Below are 12,351 nucleotides of genomic sequence, written 5' to 3'. Positions count from 1 at the left end.
AAGAAAGAAAGAAAGAAAGAAAGAAAGAAAGAAAGAAAGAAAGAAAGAAAGAAAGAAAGAAAGAAAGAAAGAAAGAAAGAAAGAAAGAAAGAAAGAAAGAAAGAAAGAAAGAAAGAAAGAAAGAAAGAAAGAAAGAAAGAAAGAAAGAAAGAAAGAAAGAAAGAAAGAAAGAAAGAAAGAAAGAAAATCTAACATTTCTGCTAAGCTAGCAAATATGAAAGCTCAAAATTTAATATTCCTGCAATTAATTTGTATAGATGGCTTGATAAGGAGTGTGATAGCACAGACAACAATATCTCACTTTTCTCTGTAATGGATATAGTGGAGAAAGAAATTTGTGTAAACAACCACTTCTCAAGTACTGAAATTTTTCTCCTCTCAGACTTCTCCTTCTTACAGAGAAATGTAAAGCAGTGGCACAGGAAAACAGAATGCTAATGTTTTAAGTATAATTATTGTGAGACATTTAGTCTCAAGATACAATCTCTGCTACATATTTTGAAAAAGGTAGTACAAAGTTGACACACCAGAAGGCTGTGCTGCCATTCAGAGAGACTTAGACAGGCTGGAGACTTGGGCGGAAAAACCTGATGAAGTTTAACAAGAGCAAGTGTAGAGTTTTGCATTTGGGGAAGAAAAACGCCATGCACCAGTACAGGTTGGGGGCTGACCTGCTGGAGAGCAGTGTAGGTGAAAGGGACCTGGGGGTCCTGGTAGACAGGAGGATGACCATGAGTCAGCAATGTGCCCTTGTGGCTAAGAAGGCCAATGGCATCCTGGGGTGTATTAGAAAGGGTGTGGTTAGTAGGTCAAGAGAGGTTCTCCTCCCCCTCTATTCTGCATTGGTGAGGCCACATCTGGAATATTGTGTCCAGTTCTGGGCCCCTCAGTTCAAGAAGGACAGGGAAGTGCTTGAAAGAGTCCAGCGCAGAGCCACAAGGATGATTAAGGGAGTGGAACATCTCCCTTATGAGGAAAGGCTGAGGGAGCTGGGTCTCTTTAGTTTGGAGAAAATGAGACTGAGGGGGGACCTCATCAATGTTTACAAATATGTAAAGGGTGAGTGTCAAGACGATGGAGTTAAGCTTTTTTCAGTGAAGACCAGTGATAGGACAAGGGGTAATGGATACAAGTTGGAGCATAGGAGGTTTAAGATGAATATCAGGAAAATTTTTTTTACTGTAAGAGTGACAGAGCACTGGAACAGGCTGCCCAGAGAGGTTGTGGAGTCTCCTTCGCTGGAGACATTCAAAACCCGCCTGGATGCCTTCCTGTGTGATGTACTCTAGGTGACCCTGCTCTGGCAGGGGGGTTGGACTAGATGATCTTTCGAGGTCCCTTCCAACCCCTAGGATTCTATGATTCTATGATTCTATGAAAGTGGATCCAGTCTTCCCATAAAAGATAGCACTCTGGAAATTGTGGAAAGACAGATTCCACATTACAGAAAGATCTGGATAACAGTTCCCATTTACAGGAATGTTTAATGATATCCTAAAAAAGAAAAAAGGAGGCATTAGGAGCAGGAAGTCTGAGCTTTCCAACTTTATAAAAAATCCTTGGACTTTAATCTTTTAATTAGGGACTCACAATCATTTCCTTGTAAGACCACAAGTATCTCAAAGGATCAACAATCTAAAAATTACCATTACCTTGCTTCTTGGGTTTTTTATATTCTTTTAATCTATCAAATATATTTATTGTCTAATGAATCTCCTATTTCTAAAATGTTGCCTTTTTTTTTAAGAAACTACATTTAAAAATTATTCCCATTACATTTATGTGTAACTCTGATCTGGAAAAATATCATATTCTTCTCTAATTTTGATCAGTGGGAGTCAGTTGCTATAAAATAGCTCATGATTAAATACTTCACTGAACTGACACCACACTGAGAATGAGATTTACCTCAGCGAAATTTAGCGACCTAAGATTTTGGCATCTGTGAAGTATTCCAAAAAGGTAATTTAAGCCATTCAAGCTAATCTTGCTAGGCTCCCTCTATAGTTTTCTACAGATTCAGAGCCAAAAAACCTAATTGCTCTGGGCTGCTCCTTGAAAGCCTTAGTAAATGCCTCTCTTTTGTCCTGCATGCCTTACTAGTCCTCCTTGTCTTTAATCTTCATAAAATTTTCAGTCTTTAAGTTTTCTTTGATAGCTCCTCGAGGCAAAAAGCATCTCGCCTTAAAACAGATGGAGTAGAAGAAGCTACAGCATATCTTGAGTTGCCTTTTTTCCTCCATCACTAAATACAATTTCCAGAGACAATCCAGAAGAAGCTGGTTAACTTAACAAAAGATACAGAAAATTTGTGTCAGAGACACTGATAGTCTTGAAGTAGTTTATGTCTATGTCTCTCAGAAAGAAATCCAAATTGCATACCTGGAACTATCTGAAAAAATGGTTTGTAATTGCTTGGACTGTGGGCCTGTCTTAGCTAAAATAAATGAACAAAAGGATACGTATCAGATTTAAGCTGAAGGTTTAGTTTGGACTGAAATAATTGACAGAGAACAATGACTGGAATGAACAATAATACCAGTGAGGCATCTCCTTCTGGTAGTGCTTATTCCCAGGCACTGTGATATGGATACACTGAATGCATTAAAGTGGTATGAAAACAGTCAACAAATTGTGTAGAGATCTGTCATTAATTTTTAAATTGATTTTTTTAGCTACACTATTTCCTTTCCTTCCCCTTCCCTTTCCTTTCCTTTGCTTTTACTCTTTTTTTTAGGAAACTCATTATGATAGCATTGGCTAAGTTATTTTAATGCTTATAATGGAAACTGTGATTTATGACACACTGTAGCTATATAAATTCTATAGGCTCTTATTCTTTGATGCTAGAACTACTATGATGTTAATCCATGTGCAGTTTCTTCTAATGAATGTACTGGGAAACTGACAGCTGTGATAACAACAGGCTGTGAGAGAAATAGATCAAATGAGAAATTTCCCTTAGTGTATACTTTAGTGATTTTGTGTGATAATAAAATGTAAAAGCAGGTCGTTGCTATCAGTTCTTTCTTCACAGAATCACAGAATCTTAGGGGTTGGAAGGGACCTTGAAAGATCAGATAGTCCAACCCCCCCGCCAGAGCATGATCCCCTGGAGTAGGTCACACAGGAAGGTGTCCAGGCAGGTTTTGAATGTCTCCAGAGAAGGAGGTATAAACCACACAGTGTAACAATTAGCCAGGCTCCTTGTGTTCTCCCTTAGCTTTTGTGCCTGGTGCTGTGAGGGGGCTGTCAACAGTGGGTTTGTTCAGCCAATTTGCAGTGTGTTCAGGAAACATATGGTGCTTTGGGGGTGAATGACAGACTTAACAATGAGGCTTGCAGCTATTTCTGCGACCTTGGGAAGGCCCAAACCAGGTATAAATGCCCAGAGTAGATCATACAGCTACCACCTATTCACTGAAAATAAGAGACCTTTTCCTGTATAAGCAGTCCTAGACTCTCTCCTTTGCCTTTCTTACTATATCATTGCAGTAGTGACCATCCCCCAGACCATCCCCCATCAACAAGACTTTCTCTAACTGCTTTTCTGTCCTCAGGGGAAATTATGATCTCTAACTGGCCTTTATGAAATGATCCTGCCTATAAATAAGGAGCTGAATACTCTATCAGCAATTCCTGGAACATGCAGACTTTTCATCAAGTACAGAAAAAGATTCATCAAGTAAAAGATCTGAGAAAGACCATGGGGTGCCTGGGGTGAGGGAGGCTGAAAGCCCAGTGTGCTCTGCTGCAGGTTCTCCATCCTGCAAAACAGGATGTTAAGTCTGCAATTGCATAATAGCATTGAATCTGAAATTTCAGAAACTGCTAAAGACTAGATAATAGACTAGTTTCATGGCTTTAGTTAATATCTGTAACTAGGGCCTAAAATCAACAGGAGTAGAAAGATTCTCCACCAACTATTTCAATTTCACTATTGTGCTAGGAATTAAAGAAGAAGAATAAGGTTTTGATTAAACCAATTTAATTTTGATTGATCATCTAATACATGGTTAATGAGAAATCATTCTCTGTTCCTTCTCCTGTGATTAACTTCTGTGATTTTTAACTTCTGTGATTTTTAACTTCTGTGATTACCTCCTTTCTAAATTGGGTGATGCCTTATCCATGTAGTATTTTTAACCCACTGAATTTCTGATTCAATATCAGTTTAAATCTTTATTTTAAAAGTTATCTTAATTCCTACATAGACTATTGACATTTTTAGAATTTAAAACACTTATCAATACTGTCAGTTTGGTAACGATTGCTTATTACAAAGCAATAGAATTTACCTTTTGCAAAGATCAGCAGAACTGATTTATTCTTTGGGTAGCAGAATGGCCTTGAAAAATAATTTTTAAAAAAGGTAAATTAGCTGTGGTACATTGGTTTGGCCCACTCTACAAATTAAAACCTTTATCCAATAGTATTTCACACTTTTAGTAATTCATGGTAAGTAATTCACTAATCTTTACTCTTAGAATTATATGTTAGAAGGCAAAACAAATATTTTTGAAGCAAAATAAGAGCATTTCTTAAAAGGAGACATTTTCCTGGAGTCATCTCAAAAAAGACCCAATCTAGAATTACTCAAAGAGACTAACCAGTTGCAATTCTGTGTTTTACTAGAAAGAGCTGAGTCAGTGGAACTGAACCCAGTGTTTCCACTTCTTTCTGGCAAGTGAAAGAATACAGAAGCAAAAAATGAAGTCAGGATCATACTTTGAGAATAGCATCATATTTTTCTAATGAATCCCATTCAAGAAAATCTTAATTGAATATTTTAGCACTAAGATAACAATGCTACTAAGCAGGAATGCAATTTGCTGAAGTCAACCAAGCATGACTGTGCTAATGTACATAAGCAAAATCCAAAGACATTGGATTTGCTTGTTAGTCTTATCTTATTCCCTTTGGATTTTATTATCTATTTTTTAACTTCAGTGTCATATACATGTATTATTAAATTGCTAACAACTGTTGTTTGAAAAACATGGCTTTTTGTAGCCCAGTGAATCATCTGGATGAGCAGTCTGGGTCTGCAGGGGAATTTTCCTATGCAGAAGCTGGAGTGACCTCCGCTCGGTTTGCACACATAATTGCATTTGTGATGGGCTCTGCTTGTACACTTAATTTGGAAATAATCAGAGGGTTGTAGTGAATTTTGTCCGGAAATTTCACTCATTACATTTGCTTCTTTAGTTTTACATCACTCATGTTAATAAGTGCATAATGCATTTTTGTGCCACGGGATCCTCAAATTAATCAAATAATTTAATTAAATTATGCACTTGGCATTCTTACAGACAGCAACCTGGTTTAAATTCATGAGGTTTACAGAGAGCAGATGACCCCTTTCTAAATACTGCTGTCTGCCACAGCCCCCTTCAGACCTTCAGCAAGTTCCAGGTAGCAATGCAAACACGTTAGTCTTAAGCCACATGTATCCAACTGTGGAAAATGTTGGCATCAAGCAATGTTTGGTAATGTGCTAAATCTAAGCCAAGCCAGCCAGCCAGCCTTGGTCTTCCTGTTTTAACTCCTCCTCTGTAATTTGACAAATTTTGCAGCAAAAGTCCAAAAGAATTGATGGAGACTGACAGCTCTTTAGCTCTTTGCTTGGCCACTCTGAGGTTCCTAGAGCCCACCACAGGCTGGAGTAAATGTCTACGCATTATAAGACCTTCCCAGGGTTGAGAAAAAGGATAATAACTTGAACAAGGAATTACAAATGAGCCAGGAGAGGATCTCATTGACTTGGAGCCCACTTTCTGTGGAGGAGTTTTACATTGTTCTGGAGGACTCCCTTTTACTGTGCTGTTAGCAACTGGGAAACCTTTCTCCTGTCTGGGTGCTTGTTTAACTTGGAAGGCCAATGCCATTTCATTCTGTAGTATGTCTGTAAATTAGTCTTCACCATGTGTTTGCCAAAGTAAATCAAGGGACCAGGCATTTCCATATTCTTTTTGACATTCTATTGTTCTTTCTCTAATCTATGGGACTGCAGCCAGTGACTTCCTACTGCTACTCATCACTGACTCTCAAAGGGAAAAAAAGTACAAAACTGATACAAGGTAAATAAATTAATATTTGTTTAAAGGTCATATTAGAGTTAATTGAAATGCAGAACATTGTCATTAAATCTGAACATGGAAAAAATGGAAGAATGGTTTCTGGAACAGCAAAGGTATCTTTTGTGTTCCTAGATAAAACTGCTGAAGTAACTAAATAAGTTTAAACAGGAACTGCTTCTAGACTGTAGCTTGAATGCCAATTTTCAGATGAGGATATATTTTTAGACACAGTTCATGAATTGCTAAAACAGAGATTTTCAAGTGGATATGCAGAGCTGTTGCTGTTGCTACAATAGCATGCTGTCAATAGTTGTGATTAAAACAGACTAGGTACTAGCACAAGCAGAGCAACTGCATCTATTTAAATCTCTTCCAAAACCAGTAGTGCAGCAACTGAAGTGATGTATGACCATGTGTTTCATCTTATGCTGCAAAAATTATTTTATTATTTGTGTTATTATTGCTTATAAAATCTACATCCTGAGCTAGGACTCTACAGTCATCTCCTGATACATATTGTAAATGGGATACAGACAGAAAGGAGACTCCAGAGAGATAATACAATTATAATGGCCTGTGTGCTTGGTTTTCACCCATCCAGAGCCTAAGTGTGGTAAGTATGCTCACAGAAAGGGAGAGTTTTAAGGAAGAATTTGAAGGGGTGTCATCAAGTAAAAAAGAAGCTCATTTTGAAGTGAAATGGAGAGCAGAGAGCCAACACTAGAAGCAGGCAAAGCAAGATGGTGTTTGCTCAGACACGTCCAGATGAGTGGAAAATACTAAGTGGTGTTACAGGGAGTGAGAGGAGCTGGTACTGTAATAAACAGCATCTTAATGAAAATGAAATGGGGAGGGAGGTACAAGCCACAGGTGAAGACAAATATCTTATACTTGCTGTGATAGAGAAGGGTTATCCAGTGAGTAGTTCCACGACTTCTGTTAATAAACTGAATGAGTATAAATGTTTGTCTCTGCTGAAAATGAGGTGAGGTTCATACAAAGAGGCAGGGAAACTTCACCTCAGGGAGTTTTGACAAAACATGCTGTTAATGAGGATTTGGTAACTGAGTCATGTGTAGTTGTTAGTTTAAAAATCTTGGCTGAGCAGAGGTATGTGAATGGGTGATAATTCTTAAGATGAGTATCAGTTTTCCATTACAAGTTGGGGCTATAATTTTCAATTTATTTTAACTAGTGAGAAATTCATTCTAAAGTCAATCTTTTCACATCTGTTTTGCTTTAATGCAGTCAAAGTATGCAAGGGGACTGTGGGCTAGCGAGTTAATCAGAAGCAAAAATTGTAATGGGTAGAGGAAGAGAAACTCTGTGGTTACTGAATCTCAACCATAATTTTTCTCTCTTGAGACCTGACACAAAGGCCTGGGAAGTGGAAAGAAAACCTTCCATTATCTTACTTTGGCTTTGGGTTTGTCTCCCATACCTTATCAGTTGTACCAGCAAGCAGAGCAAATAAATTTGAGCAGATTAATTTTATATTGGTATCACGTAATCTATAGAGTTGTAGAAGATGACACCAAAGATGGAGTCTAGTATGTTTAATTTTAAAAGTCATTCAAAATTAAAGGTATGGTTACACTGGGATAATAAGTAAAGCTACTGTTGATTTGATGATACCTCTGAAAGAACAGGTCTGGTATAAACTACTCCTAAGTGTTACTGGTGTCCTGCTTTGCACTGCTTACATTGCATGTTTCATCACAAGCATTATAGCTTGACAACCTGCTAGAGTGTTGAGGCAGGAATGAACAGAAGCAGAACTTTCTTTCAAAAAAATTCAGCTCACATCATGCTTAACTCAGCTCTTGTTTTTCCAACTACCCCGCAGACTTACCCCCAAATTTACAATTTTCCCAAGCAACATACGAAAAGGACAACATTAACACATTTTCTAATTTCCGTCTTCTTTTTTGTCAGGGCAGGTAACATATTTTGTTAATTTCTCTACCACAGGGAAAAATGCATGATGTAGCTTGCTCCTCCTGCCTTTCCTTTGTCACAATATTGGTCCTCTGAGAGAGGACCCAGTGGATCTCTGCGATCACATGAGGATGCACTTTGCCTGAACTTGAGTGTGTAATGAGTGAAAGAGGATGAGTTGCCAAACAGTCTTAGGACATATCTTTATGATGATAAAGGTCAAATTTAGGTCAGCCTCAAAATAATAATAATTAAAAAAAGCTAAACTACCCTTCAATATCTATTCATGTTTACCATGGGTTCCCTTTGAGGACACTTCTGCCTGTAACCTCTTGGGAAGGACACTAGACCTTCAGAACTCCTTAGGTCACTCACATAGCCAGAATGGCAAACAGGAGATGTGATCCTGTGCAAATACTACTGCAGAAATCAATACTGAGAACATGCAAAGGGGTGTCTGATTAGGGCAAAGCCCTTCTGCCTTCCCTCTCCTCATTGAACTATTCACTGAGTTGTCAGCATGTGGAAATGATTCCAGCAGCAAGATGAAAACCTCCAGACAGCTTTAAAACTATCAGAAACATGCAGAGACCTTAAGAACCAAGAAGGACAGTTATGAGTATTTACTTCAATCTCCTGCATAGTATCACCCACAACAAAGATCCCCCATTACTTCAGCTGCAGCTCTACCTCCCCTCAGTTGCCAGCACGACTGGGTCCTGCCTAACACGCTGCAGGTCAGTGTGAACAGATGAACAAAGGCCACAGGAGAGAGCTATGTGGGGTGCAAAGCAGAAGGTGGAAGATTGGATTAAAAAAAGGTGTCCTGGGTTTTGCTTGGTCCTGGTTTCTCCACAGCTTCAGAGACCCAAAGATAACATACACTTAACATGCTCCAGGACAGCAACAAGGCAAACTTGGCAACCCTCACATTATTTGCCATGGGTTTTGGCAACAAATACAATGTTGTTTTCCTAATATCAGTTATGGTTCTGAGAGATATAAAATGCCTATGTTCATTTCAGTGGAATACTAAGTTTGAAGCCTAAAGTGAAACCTTAAAAATTCCAACATTACCAAGCTGTTATACTGTTAATAATTTTAGCAGAAACATCCAGCTATTTTGGGGTTGTGAATGGAATTTTAAAATGGTATCACCAAGTTTTCTTCAGATCTGACTTCATGCCTCCAGTTTACTAAGAACAAAGAAAAAGTTTTGCCTTTTGATGGAATACTATTCTGGAATGTGGTTAAGTAAATGGTTCTTTTAAGCTGTGTTTTTCCCCTCAGGTTTGTATTCCATTTATAAGTCATGCAACTATTGCTGAAAATTAATCTTGTACTCCCCTGGGCATATTTGCAATTGCAGTAAATGGTTTATGATCACCTTCAGTTAACACTGACAACAAAGACCATATTCCTTGCTACCCATGGATTAAGGCCAACATTTTATTTATTCATTTTTTTTTTGCTCCTGAAAATGCAGTCTCTGTTACTGCACATTTTTCTACTTTGTCCATACTTCTAGAGGAAGACAGGCACTCAGTTTTATGCCAAATGTCACATGCTAATTCTTCTGATTTCTCAGAGCTTTGAAGATGTGCATTTCACTGCCACTGATACTCTGCTGGTTTGAATAGCAAGATTAGGCACAATGTCCTTCACCAGTTCATCTTTCCCTGGAATCTCTTTCCCCTCTGTTGGGTCAATCATACTTATGGTAGCTAAAAAGTCATTTTATCTAACACGTCAATGTCACTCTATTAACTTTCCTCTGTGGTATGCTGTTTCCATTATAGGAATTTAGAAGCTTGGGGAGGGAATGAATATTCAGCGTTAGCCAGGCAAAGTTGGTGGTTTTTTTCCAAAGCTTCTCAGAGACTCTGGTCATGCATTTCTTTTCCCTCCCATCAAAATGTCATTTATCCATATCATGGTATGCTGTATTGTCATCTACAGTTCACTGATTTTCCAGTAACGCTGCTGGTGTGCTGAGTGCAATGGGAATGCCAGGGGAGGAAACAATTTCCTTCAAAGTAGTGTGCTCACAAAAATGGTATGGGCGTTTGTCTTTTTTTCCTTAACAGCACCTGCTTGCAACCTGCCAACACATTGTGTGTATAAAAATATTTGCCATCTGACACATCTCCAGAAGTACCTTTCCGTGTGGAAATTTTCCTTGAGGAGAATGTTCACTTTATATATGTGTGTATAATCTCCATGATGCTAAACATCAGGTAAGAATTGCAAGTTTTTCTCTTCTAGCAATGATGAATGAAGAGTCAGCTGTTTTTCCAGTTCACCTATGAATGCCAGAACAAGCCTATCCAGCTTCATTTTCATCTGCTGCTTTAGGGGGTGAAAAAAAGGATAAAAGACAGAAGGTGGATGGTGGCTGGGCTATTAATTCACTTCCATTCTGCAGTGAGAAGAGCTTCTCTCCTATGGGTGATATACTTAGTCATATCCACTTTTTTTTTTTGCTTGCTTCCTCACTGAAGAAAGCATCCTCTTGCTTGGAGCACAAGCTTGACATAGTTTTAACTTGGAAATGGGACTTTATCTGTTTGTACTTCTACAAAGTGTTTTTTTTCAAGGCTATTATTTAAGCATTTATCTGGTCCATAAATTCATTGTGAAAATCAGGTCACAACTAGAAACCTTGAGCTTCACATCCCTCCTTTTTGTCTGTCCGTAAGTTGTCGTGCTTACAACATTGCCCTCATTGCAAATATCCTTGTTTCTGGCACCATATTCCCTTGTACACCTCTACCTAACTTAAAATTTACTACCTCCCCAGCCTATACTGTGATAGTCCCCTGGTCTATGCAGGATTCTGAGCTAGCAATGCTGTTGTTGTTCTCTTTGTCCTCACTGTGCACACTCTTAAAAAAAAATGATGCGATTTATTGCAGTTCTTGCATCTTTTCCAAGTCCTCAAAGCCAGGGTCTCTAACAGGGGTCTGTTTCATTCAGTGTTTTAGTCTAACCGGTCAGCATTGTGTCACAGGAACCTCTGAACAACACAATAACCAACCCCAACTGGTCCACAAAACAAAAGGCCTTCTGTGGCAACAAGCTGCCACAGAAGAGACACTACCATGGAGACCATTCTTGATCCTGTGAGAAAGATCCATTGTATTTCACATCCCTTTGTTCTGAAAGCAGTAGGAATTATCTCACGTCCATTCATCATCAACCCATGAGTTATCCCAAGTTAAGTGTTTGGGGACTGGAAAAGTGTTAAAGCTCATTAAAAAAAAGTCTTCCTGGAACAAGAAATGTAGAAAATAATTGAAACGTGTATCAGCTGATCTGGAAGAGTACCCAGAGCTTGAGAATTAAAGTGTGAAGGAAAGGGAGTGACCTGCACTACCCAAGTAGTCACTAGTTTTGGAATAAAGTGCATATGTACATGTGTACAGGAGTGGAAGAAGGACTGAAGAGGAAAAAGGGAGAGATTAAAGCTGACTACTTGTGGCATATGACTGGGGACTATGCACTGAACTTTTAATTTTGGTATAGGCATTGACATTCTTTTTGGCAGCTATGAACCTTGTTTTGGTTTTCCCAAGTTGTTCCTGCCTTTTTTTCTCTTCTCATAAGTCATAAGTGAAAGAATGTTTTATGGGTAGGTATGGCTGCCTGCTGAGGCATAATGCACTTCATGGAATACAATATGAAGATGGCAGACAAGGCTTGTTATTGCTACAGTCAAACATTTTTTGCTCCTGTGCAAGACCCACAGGAGAGCAGAGTGTGTTCCTCCAGCCTTGTAAAGCCAGATGACGTTCCAGGAGTGGCTGCCCAGCCACTACATCCACCCTCAGCATATGCTGCCCACAGGGAAAGCTGAAGCTCCTGTCTCAAATTTTCTATCTGAAAAAGATCTAGGAGAATCCCATTTGGAAACCTTTTGTAGCTCATTTGTAGTTCATCTACCTTAAGATAAGAATACTACAGTTCTGTGAATCAAATCGAGGGTACAAAGGTGATGGTAAAATCTTGCTTGTTTTCCCTTTATTTATTTGTAGATATGCAGGGAGAATTTTGATAGAAGTCAGTACATTCTTGATGTTAATGCAGATTTGCTTTTATTTTTTTCTCTGACACTTTTAAAATTATTTCAGGTATCAGTCTTTCAAAGCTCAGTTCCCAGTGAACATTTCTCAGTTGGTATATGATGTCAAACTTATTTTTGGAACATGTAGAAATACCAAAAGGGCTCACTAATCTTCTAATGAGATAAAATTACTTCTAAAGGCTAAAATTAGCATGCTGGAACTTTTCCAACAATTACATTTTTACAGTCCTACCATGTGTATTATACAGT

Source organism: Apus apus, chromosome 3 (assembly GCF_020740795.1).
Source record: "Apus apus isolate bApuApu2 chromosome 3, bApuApu2.pri.cur, whole genome shotgun sequence".
NCBI lineage: Eukaryota > Metazoa > Chordata > Aves > Apodiformes > Apodidae > Apus > Apus apus.
This window is presented reverse-complemented; position numbering follows the sequence as displayed.